Source organism: Schistocerca americana, chromosome 2, assembly GCF_021461395.2.
Source record: "Schistocerca americana isolate TAMUIC-IGC-003095 chromosome 2, iqSchAmer2.1, whole genome shotgun sequence".
Classification (NCBI taxonomy): Eukaryota; Metazoa; Arthropoda; class Insecta; order Orthoptera; family Acrididae; genus Schistocerca; species Schistocerca americana.
Genome location: NC_060120.1, coordinates 932,754,793 through 932,762,710, shown reverse-complemented (window position 1 = coordinate 932,762,710; position 7,918 = coordinate 932,754,793). Strand labels below are relative to the sequence as shown.

Sequence of the window (7,918 nt, the reverse complement as noted above, 5' to 3'; positions counted from 1 at the left end):
GCGACCTTCCTGAAAGGAAACCAAGAATCGTGATGAGTAATTTAGACGATATTCTACTTACTCGTTTTTTGGTTGAAAGCCGCTTATGAGTTACGGTGTCAAAATCATTTTAGATGCCTTGTAGTACGAAATCGGTTTGATCAAAACCGACAATCATTTGCTAACAAAAGTAATGTGTCTATGCAGTAGTTAAGTGCAAGTGCGCCAATCCTCATTAAAATATCAACCTTTTGCCGTGACCAGGATTCGAACCTGGGTTCTTGCGGCCACAACGCAATGTCCTAACTACTAGACTATCACGGCTGGTGGCGACGTTGTGGGTGTGCTTTGCTCTCCTTTAGCGGTCGCAAATTTGCTGACGTCACCCTGTACCGCTAGAACGCCGATTCATCTGTCTCCGTTCTTCCGTCCCAAAGAAAACTTTGAACGTACTTTCGATACTGTTTAATTGAAAGCCGTTAGAAACTTTCTACGTATGATAACTGTAACAGTGATATATCTACAAAAGTATAGCCTACATAGCATAACTTATCAATCCAGAACCCGTCTGTAATTTGTACAGTGTGCTCCAGGTGACATTGACAATTCGCGCCGAGTACGGTGCTTCAACTGTACTAGGATTGTTTTGGAATTAATGACATTCCGGCTAATTCATGTATTCTCCTGTCACTATCAAGGGCGGAGTAGTGATGTGGGCACTCACATTGCGAAAGAGTACTTACTAGAGAATCGCTATTAGAGGGAGGATGAGAATTGTCGAGGAACAGGCCTGCCTTTGTGTCTCGAGCCAATCGTATTGCACCTCAGGATTGATTGCCTACACTTACAAGTACGCAAGAACGCACTCGTGCACGGGCGCACACATATTCACGACAAATCTCAAAAAGGTAAAATAACAATCCTGTGTGTCTAATTCGATAACATAGGTTTATACATTATTTTCCCAGGACATTAAACTGTAAATCTGTGATCATATGGAGGCTGTATTTCTCGTGTTCTACCTTAAAATGACTTTTTGTTTGTACTTTAGGTTGGATACAGGTATACAGCCGACTGATACACGGAAACGAAAAAAAGTTAGGTTGTCAGACACAATATCTTTGAATATTACGTATGAATAAACAGATCTTTGAGCTGAATCAAAAACTGATTTCTCGAAGGTCCGGTGAACAGGTGAAAATCAAATCGTTTTTATATTGTGATTAACAGTACCATAGCTTCACAAAACAGTCGGCTGCTTAAGAGGATGTCTGTATTGTGCTAGAACGTCATGGAGCGTGTTGTCATAATTTTGGACCTCAAAGAGGTTATGTACAGACGATGCATACGTGTGTAGTCATTTGAGATCATTAGGAAATGGATACGAAACGGGTGACACTTGCAGATATCCAGTGACTTCTGCTATGATTGACAGTTGACTCTCAGTGTAAATACATGTGGTGCAATTCTCTCCAATACACTGAAAGAATCTGAATCATTTGACTACGTGATCGGTAACCCGGTAACCAATGCCTTAATACTTTCCAGTACCTAGCAGCAACCATCCGTTGCGATGTGAGGTCCAACGATCGCGCAAATTTAGATGTAGAGAAGGTAGATCAAGATTTATTGAAACAACACAAGGAAAGTCTAACTCAAACGCGAAAGACGTCGCTTGCAGAATAATCGATTCACCAATTCTCAAATATTTTTCGATGGTCTCTGGCACTTACAAAGTTGGTTTAACGAGAGAGAGAGAGAGAGGACAGACACACGATCATAATCAAAGAACAGCGAACAGCTACGGGGTTCGTGATAAGACAGTTTAGTCGGATCATCTCACAGAAACGGTCCACAAACTGCAGTCTGAAATGGTACATCTATATCTACAGCGGATACTATGCAAATCACACTTAAGCGCATGGCAGTGGGTTTATCTACCACCTTCACAATAATTCTCTCTTATTCCACCTTCGAACAGCGTGCGGAAAAACGAACACCTATATGTTTCTCTGGGAGTTCTATTTTCCCTTATTTTATTATGATGATCGTTTCTCCCTATGTAGATCGATGTCTCCTAAATAGTTTATACAGATAAAGAACAACAAATGGCCTGTAGTACAACTTTGGGGAACGCCAGAAATCATTTCTGTTTTACACGATAACTTTTCGTCAGTTACTACAGTCTGACAGGAAATCACGAACCCAGTCGCATAACTGAGACGATATTCCATAAGCACGCAATTTGTTTACAAGACGCTTGTGAGATACGGTTTTGAACGCCTTCTGAAAATCTAAAAGTACGGAATCAATTTGAAATCCATTGTCCATAGTACTCAACTTTGTGCGACTAAGTTGTGTTCCGTGAGAACGATGTATTCTAAATCCGTGTTCACTGTATGTTAAGAGCCCGATCTGTTCAAGCGAATTCATAATGTTCGAAAACAACATATGTTGCAAAATCCTGCTGCATATCGATGTTAATGATAAAGGCCTGTAATTCAGCGGATTACTCCTATTTCCCTTTTTCGGTATTGGTGTGACCTGTGCAACTTTCCATTCCTTTGGTACGGCTCTTCCGTCGAGCGAGCGGTTGTATATGACCGTGAAGGACGGAGCTATTGCATCAGTATCCTCTGAAAGGAACTTAGGTGGTATAAGATCTCGACGGAAAGACTTGTTTTTATAAAGTGATTTAAGGTGCTTCATTACTCCGAGGATGTCTGCTACTGAGTTGCTCATGTTTGCAGCTGTTTTTAATTCGAATTCTGGAATATTTACTTCGTCTTCTTTGCTGAAGGAATTTCGAAAGGCTGCGTTTAGTAACTCAGCTTTAGCAGCAATGTCATCGATAGTATTTCCGTTGTTACTGGGCAGAGAAGGCATTGCTTGTGTTTTGCCGCTAGCATACTTCACGTACGACCACAATCTGTTTGGATTTTCTGCCGGGTTTCGAGACAAGGTTCCATTGCAGAAACTATGATAAGTATGTCACATTGTATCCGAGATAAATTTCAAGATTCTTTAATGCTTCCGTTTAAATTTTGCATCCTTTTTTCGTTGTTTCTTCAACGGTGTTCTGGCCTCTTTTGTGTACCATCGAGTATCAGCTCCGTCGTTTGTTAATTCACTTGTTATAAATGAGTGGCGTTGTGAATCACGTGAAAACTTTAGTGCTAAAAGTGTCAGCCCCCACGTCCCTAAACTGAGTCAGAAGGCACACTGTTTCCTCGCACAATAACCACAATAACATAATTAGACAAATTCTCCCTTATACATGGTGAGTATTGTATTAGTTGCGTATTATCCGCGATTGTAATAGGCAGGGAGAAAATGGCTTTATTAGAAGTTACCTGCCAACTTATTGACATAGGGCAGGAAACAACACAGAAATAGCTTAAGTTAGGATTAAATTGCAATGTATAAAATGAAGTCAGTGGCCAGTAACAGGTTCGTTTAATCAAAGTGTAAACGTCACAGAGATGCCCCTCCAACTCCCAGTCGCAAACGCTACGACCAGTTGTTCAGTCTTAAAATTCGCCACTAGAAGAATCAACCAGTATACGGCTTGCTCCTTCGTATATCTTGCCAAGAGAACGTTAAGAAAAAATTAGTGAGATTAACGCAACAGCGGAATACGAAGTATCTTCCGCCGCATGCAATGAGGTTGTTCGCTGAGTATAGAGATAGATGTAGATGTAGTTACATGTGGAGTGTACTATCGATCAACCATACAACTATATGTCCGCCGTAATTTCTTCAGAAAGCTTCCTATGAAATTAAATAAATTTACTTGCATATCTGTAACTATATTAAAACAAGTACAGAGCAAGGTCAGGAAAGAAAGCCAGTTGAAGTTTTAGAAAACCATAGCATTGTCAACTTTTACTTATGAAAATGCGGTACAAGTAACAGTAAGACACCAAAAAGTACAGTATTGGCTGAATAAATGAGGCTTCCATGAAGAGAAAAAGGTATACAAGAAAAGATCGTGGAGGAATGAGGATTTAAACAAAAAAAGAACGAAAAGAAACAAACGAAAATGGAAGAAACATATAGACCATGTGGAGTGAGAAGGACTCCCGATAAAGGCTCGCAATTAAAACTGCACTGGAATAAGAACTGTAGGAATCCATAAAAGAGGCGCCGTAGGGCAGATTGTACCTTGGAACACTATTCGGACTGCCCTGTAACTGAAGTTTATTACATTTCTTTAGTCCATTTTGAACTGAAATCATACTCTTTATGTGTGTTGCAGTCTTTTTCTGAATTTACAAAAATTACTACGCAGAAAAGTAGGGTTTTTCCAGATGTGAAAAATTGTTACAAGGACTAATATGGCCATGTACCTTGAAACAAATACGCAGTTCACGTTTACAACTGTTGCAATCGACAATAACTTGTCAGTACTCTATTTAATAGCCTATTTGCTACACTATTATTCTGTTGCACACCAATAACCAATAAGTGAAACCACATTTAGAGGAAGTTCTATCAGAATAATTTACAAGTTAAAAACATTTTGAAAAAGAAGCTATTGGCAGGTGACATAACTTTGCATTTTCAAGACAGGGAAAACTGTTAAGCCATTAAAGAAACTCAGTTCGTTTACAGATTTAACAAGTGGTATGGCAGAAGACAAGTTTGAAAGTACAAGATAGTGCACGATTGACTAAGTATGGCTTAACCATCCACGCTTATGTAACTAGCTTTACAGCTGTATTAATTTTACTTCCTATTAAACTCTACTAAAGAACAAACAATATGCTTCAAATAACTTTAACATAATATATAGCGCTACTGAATGTGTTACTTGAAATATTAATAGAGGCCGCACAAACCACAGTCTCATGTCTCACAACAAGAAAAACATTAAAAAATGCCCGAAACTGCTTATGGCAATTTCTAGTGCGGATTCCTTCATGTGACTCCAAAATCAGCCACTACACTGAAACGACATCCAAGGAGTATTACACACTGAAGCGCCAAATAAACTGGTGTAGGCATGGGTTATCAAATACAGAGATACGTAAACAGACAGAATACGGCGCTGCAGTTAGCAACGCCCATATAAGACAACCTGTGTCTGGCGCAGTTGTTAGATCAGTTACAGCTGCTACAATGACAGGTTACCAAGATTTAAGTGAGTTTGAACGTGGTGTTATAATCGGTGCACGAGCGATGGGGCATAGCATCTCCGAGGTGGCGATGAAGTGGGGATTTTTCCGTACGACCACTTCACGACAGAAGTACAGCGCTTCCACAAATTGCTGCAGATTTCAATGCTGGGCCATTAACAAGTGTCAGCGTGCGAACCATTCAACGAAACATCGTAGATATGGGCTTTCGGAGCCGAAGGCCCTTTCGTGTGCCCTTGATGACACCGACATTGGACTGTTGATGACTGGAAACATGTTGCCTGGTTGGACGAGTCTCATCCCCAATTGTATCGAGCGGATGGACGTGCACGGGTATGGAGACAACCTCGTGAATCGATGGACCCTGCGTAGCAGCAGAGGACTGTTCAAGTTTTTGGAGGCTCTGTAATGGTGAGGGGCGTGTGCAGTTGGAGTGACATGGGAACCCTGATACGTCTAGATACGACTCTGACAGGTGGCACGTACGTAAGCATCCTGCCTGATCACCTGCATCCATTTACGTTCATTGCGCATTCCGATGGACTTGATCTATTCCAGCAGGACAGTGCGACACCCCACACAACTAGAACTGCTACAGAATGACACCAGGAACACTCTTCTGAGTTGAAACACTTCCACTGTCCACCAAACTCACTACAAATGAGCGTTGTTGAGCCTATCTGGGATGCCATGCAACGTGTTGTTCAGAAGAGATCTCTTACGGATTTATGAACAGCCCAGCAGCATTCATGGTGTCAGTTTCCTCCAACATCAGACATCAGTCGAGTCCATACCCCGTCGTGTTGCTGCTGCACTCCTGCAATCTCGCAGGTGCCCTACACAATATTAGGCATGTGTACCAGTTTCTTTGGTTCTTTAGTGTATGTTCCTTCGTACACTATGCCCCTGATACAACATTATCCCCTACAGTAACAGGTTATGTGCTTAATACGGTTACTGAAGTAGAAGCAGATACTTCGAGACGAAAATCAACAAATTAGTAATTTTAATTTCGTAATAAGCATTGTAATGGGAATATGACTGAACAAGACCATATTCATTCTCGTTAGAGCCGTTGTATCTGCAGGACATAGTAAAGATCACACAAAGATCATGAAGTAGACCCATTAGATCAGATGGTAGAGCTGCACCATTTTTCTTTTCTATGTTAGCTGTCAGAATCCGGACTATTCCGATTTACCGAGCGAGGTGGTGCAGTGGTTAGCACACTGGACTCGCATTCGCGAGGACGACGGTTCAGACCCACGTCCGGCCATTCTGATTTAGATTTCCCGTGATTTTCCTAAATCGCTTTCGGCAAATGCCGGGATGGTTGCTTTGGCAGCGCACGGCCGACTTCCTTCCGTAATCCAATAAGACTGATGATCTCGCTGTTTGGTCTCTTTGCCCAAATCAATCCAATCCAATACTATTCTGATTTCTGATACATCGCAATACAGTATGAGGTTGAAATTAACTAGCTACAGCGGTGACTCCAGTTTTCCTTAATAATTTGTTCCTCCAGCATCGAAGGTATTTTCTCGATAGTGCATGTGGCCAATAGCTCTTCTTGATAGTCCTTAGTTGTGCGCTATAAATCAACAACAAGAGATGTCAAATGTAGTACCAGTATCTCAGTGCTGTTTGTGATTAACTTGTTTTGCAAATGATAATTTCGCCATATAAGACTGATCTGCAGTTGTTGATGTCTATCTTCTACAGAAATATGGAAATATAGAATGGAAAGTATTGTACGCTGACATGCACTTACTGCATTGAAGCCAAAGGCGTAAGATACTGGATGCTTAACAACTCTTTATGAATCTTCATCGAACGAAACGCTTGAAAAATTGTGTTAGAATTCGTTATCTATAGCCATGATAAAAAAAATTCTCGAGATTGCTGGGAATGTTAGAAAAATAAAAATGCATTGCATCCTTGCAAAACAAACCTGATGTGGTAATTTTTCTTTGACAGTTCCTAAATAAGACGGTCCTTAAAGACGCAGAAAAAGGAAAAAGTACCTGTTTTTCATAAACAAATTAATTAAAAAGTTTACTACAAACATTTAGATGTACAGTACTAAAGTGCGCAAAATAATCGGTAGGCTATTGTGTCCAAGATGACTGCCAAAAAATTCCAAAGGATACTCCTAACCTTTAGTTTATCAGTAGACGATCTTTTACGGTTACATCCAAGCTATTGCAAATGTGTATTTCTGAAGTACAGATAACACAATGAGTGATTTGAAGTGATAATACAAATTATTGTTGTTTTTGGTAATGATTTCGTGACTTCAAAGAGAGACGTCTTTCTTGCGATATATTTCTTTGAAGTATAAATACAATGAGAAACAGCAGTGTTCTAGCTAGTTACATGAAAAGAATACTGAAAGGATTCCATGAATTCGCACCTCAAATTTTACACGCTTTTGGAGATAGTAATTTTAGTCCACACCGCAGAATTTTTCTCGAACAAGGTTACATCGTTGAGCGTCAATCATTTTCCATCATAAGAAAGAGACAAATGATTTGAGCAGTTTCGGTTATCTGTCTTCACTATCTGCAGCCTATAGTTGAGCATGTGATACTCAAGGCTACTCCTTGTTTAGTAGAATTGTGTTCATTGTTACTTGGTGAACAAGTTACATCCTGTTTAAAATATGTAAAGAATATCTCAAAATCTAAATCACAGCTGTCTAATGTTGGTGAAATGAATGAAAACTTTTAATTATTAAAATTAGAAGAAGCTTTTTGAATAAATTTGTAACTCTGTAAAAAATACAAAACAGAGCACTATAT

General features: G+C 39.9%; 1 non-coding gene across 1 annotated transcript; it reads right to left on the bottom strand.

Moving 5' to 3' along the window:
• Positions 1-231: 231 nt before the first annotated feature.
• On the bottom strand, positions 232-303 carry Trnah-gug. The gene has a single exon. It is a non-coding gene; the product is annotated as a tRNA-His (tRNA).
• Positions 304-7,918: the final 7,615 nt, after the last annotated feature.